Source organism: Elephantulus edwardii, unplaced genomic scaffold, assembly GCF_000299155.1.
Source record: "Elephantulus edwardii isolate Elephantulus edwardi_28Jun2011 unplaced genomic scaffold, EleEdw1.0 scaffold00037, whole genome shotgun sequence".
NCBI lineage: Eukaryota > Metazoa > Chordata > Mammalia > Macroscelidea > Macroscelididae > Elephantulus > Elephantulus edwardii.
The window spans coordinates 10,517,316-10,521,241 of NW_006399787.1; positions in this window are offsets into that span (position 1 = coordinate 10,517,316).

A 3,926-nucleotide genomic window follows, 5' to 3' on the forward strand; every position below is an offset into this window, starting at 1 on the left:
GGAGTCGCCCTGTTTAACCCTCTCCAGGATGAATCTGTTTGTTTTCTTGGCAGTCCATGGTACATTCAATACTCTTCTTCAGCACCACAGCTCAAAGGCGTCAATTCTCCTTCTATCCTCCCTAGTCATTGTCCAACTCTCTGATGCATAACAAGTGATTGCAAACACCATAGCCTGTATCAGACGCACCTTAATCTCCAGAGAGACACTGTTGCTCTTCTGTACCCTGGAGAGGTCCCTAAGAGCAGACTTTACCATTGCAATACATTTTTTTATTTCCTGACTACTGGTGCCAAGAGTGTTGACCGTGGAGTCAAGCAGACTAAAGTTGTTAACAATCTCAACCTCTTCACCATCCATCCTGATGCTGCCAATTGGTCCAGTGGTGAGAATCTCTGTCTTCTTGACATTGAGCTTACAGGCAGCTAATCAGATGAGAAGAGATTGCCCATCCTTCTCCCACAGAGCAGCTGGTGGATTTGAACCACATGCTTTCAGTTTGACAGCACTGCTCTTAACCACTAGGCCAAAAGAATAGAGAGAATACTAATTTAATTTTTAAAAAGTTAATACTATTAATTTTAATGAAAATTTACAGAGATTTTGGATTTCCATTCATTCATTGTTGCACTTTTCTCCTTGCCCACCCCTCCCCTCCAATTCGTTCTTCTCTTTGAAAACTAAAAGAATAATTCTTTCATTGTTATCCAATCCCTCTCCCCCAGTCCACTCCATGCAGCCTTTGTTCTGAACTCATGTCATGACAATAATACCTAATCATATATACCTTTTAAACAGTTCTCCCTCATCTGTTTCAATGCAGTTACATAATTTATCTCATCTTTCTCAGTCTCCGCCCCCCCAACTCCTATGTCAGTCCTGTTTTATAACAGTGGCACCATGCAGTATTTGTCCTTTTCTTACTGAGATATTTCACTCAGCATAGTGTTCTCCAAGGTCACCCATTTTGAATAATATTTCATGAGTTCCTTGTTTTTCAATGCAGCTAGTATTCCATTGTGTGAATATATCAAAGCTTCTCTATCCATTCGTTGGTTGATGGGCACTTAGGTTGTTTCTAATTCTTTGCTATTATGAACAAAGCTGTGATACAAATGGGTGTGCATAAAATACTAATTTCTGATCATGGTTTCTTTGGTTTATTTTGTTTGTTTTATTGCTTTTTAAGAATTCTTTCATGGATGCAAATCAGCAAAATGGTGAGAGTGCCATGAACTTGTTTTTAAAATGTGATTTTGGGTTTTACTTTATAAAGTGCCTATTTATATAATAGCAACTGTCATATCAAAATGTAGTATTTCCATTTATATCCTAACCATGGATGTTCTCCACATGTTTTTTTCTGACAGTACCTTTCAAATGTCATCTTGGCTCAGTGCTACTGAGTAGGAACCAACTCACAGCTCACTCTCCAGTGGGTTTTCAGAGGCTATAAATTGCACAGGAGGAAATAGCCCATGTTCTCTCAAGGAGCAGTTGATGGTTTCGAACCAAGTGCCTTTGGCTTGGCAGGGCAACTCCTTGCCCAGTAGGCCACAGGAGCTCCCTTAATTACAGTAGGCCTGTCTAATGTCCCCACTCTTTCATTTAGTACCAGCATTGATCTTGTTGCAAATATTTGTTATGCTATCCTCAATCCATATATCAATCAACACCTTTTCAGATGATTGATGGTTAATAAACATCAAGAGACTAGTCTTAGAGAAGAAGAAGAAAATGATCCTTCGGGGGACTGTTTGTTGCAACTAAGGTGCTGTGCAATGAGTAAGAGACTTTCAACTTTAAAAAAAAATTTATTATTAATTTCAGTAAAAACTTACAGAGACTTTGGATTTCCATTCATTCATTGTTTGTTGCACTTTTGTCCCTTCCCAACCCTCCCCACTAGTACACTACCCTCTTGGAAAAGTAAAAGAAAAATTCTTTCATTGTTTTACAAACCCTCCCCCAGGTCCACTCCACTATGCAGCCTTCGTTCTGGACTCCTGGCATGACAAAAATACCTAGTCACATATCCCTTTTAAACTGTTCTCTCCCTTATCTATTTCAATGCAGTATACATTATTGAACCCATCTTTCTCAGTCTCTCCCCAACCTGAAAGTCAGTCCTGTTATCCAACACTGGCACCATGCAGTATTTGTCCTTTTTGTAACTGAGATACTTCAGTCAGCATAATGTCCTCCAGGGTCACCCATTTTGAATAATATTGCATGAATTCCTTGTTTTTCAATGCAGCGTATCCATACATTTCTTGATGGGCACTTAGGTTGATTTGAACTGCTTGCTATTGTGAACAAAGCCACAATAAACATGGGTGTGCATATATCTGCTTGGATGTCAGTTATGGTCTCTTTGGGGTATATCCCCAGTAGTGGAATTGCTGGGTCAAATGGTATCTCTATTTATAACTTTTTGTGAAAGCGCCATACCGCCTTCCCCAGTGGTTGCACCATTTTACACTCCCACCCACAGTGAATAAGGGTTCCAGTTTCTCCACAACCTTGCCAGCATTTGTTGCTTACTGTTCTGTTAAATTTTGCTATTCTGACTGGGATGAGATGATATCTCATAGTTGTTTTGATTTGCATTTCTCTTAGAGCTAGGGATTTTGAACATTTCTTCATGTGCTTGTTAGCCATCTGAATGTCTTCTTTGGTGAAGTGTCTGTTCATATCCTGTGCCCATTTTTCTATTGGATTATTTATCTTTATCTTGTTGTGGTGGAGAATTTAAACTTTTGTTATTTCCTGGCTAGCCTGCACAAAACTGACGTTGATATCAATGGAGTGATTTTCCTCATTTTTTTAATACAGGAAGCACATTTGTGCTCATGGAAGAAAAGTTCTTGCCAGCAGCCCTGGAGTGAATCTTACAGGAGCAATAAAGTATTGCATTCATTAGCCTGTGCTTCCCAGAAGTCCAAGGATGGCCCTTACGGATCGTCAAGGGAATCCTTGCAGAGCTGCGTAATCTGAGCCCTGAAGAATAGGCTCCACTGTCTATAAATGGCCTTTATCCTTCCAAATGCATATAAGCGGGTGCTTCACAGCCTAGCAGACGTGATCTTGGGAAGAAGGGTATTTTCAGGGAACTGGCAAGGCGGCTTTTGGGGGCTCTGTATGGGGGCTAGCTGTCCTGGGGTTTAAAAAAAAATCTTTTTAGGTCAGACCAAGTTGCAAGATTATAAGAACAACAACAAAAATATTTAGTACCTCTTATTTATAATATTTAAGATCTTAATTGTAACATTTAAGATCTTAACTGTAATATGAAAGATGAGAAGGGTGATTTCAAAAGGTTTTTGCTAGCATCCCAAACCATTGTTTTCTTGACAGGAGCAGGGGATTAGAAAAAATCAGCTCTGAATTATGTAGCCAGTCTCCCTGACCAGCCTGACTAAATGTAAGAGATAATTGTCCTCTTACAATAATTTAGAAACCCAGTAGCATGCATCAGCATAAAACCAACCTATTAGCCAAAATTATCTAACAAAGTAGTTTAATTGCCTGTTAGGATTTTGTTTCCTTTGTTTTTAACTCAAGTGCCATTTATGTAAAGATAGATTCCATTTTCTTATATGTGGCTATAATCATTAATATAGTATTTAAGATTTGCTAAATCCACAATCAACACTCTTGGTATGAGCAGCCAGGAAATCAAAAGAAGAATTGCATTGGGAAAATCTGCTGTCTGGGACCTCTTCAGAGTAATGAAGAGCAATGATGTCAGTCTAGATACTAAGGTGTGCTGATCCAGGCCGTGGTCTTCACAATTAGTTGCTATGGATCAGAGAGCTGGACAATGACTGAGGATAAGAGAAGAATTGATGCCTTTTCAGTTGTGGTGCTGGGAAAGAGTATTGAATGGACCATGGACTGCTAGAACAAACAAGTTCATCCTAGAG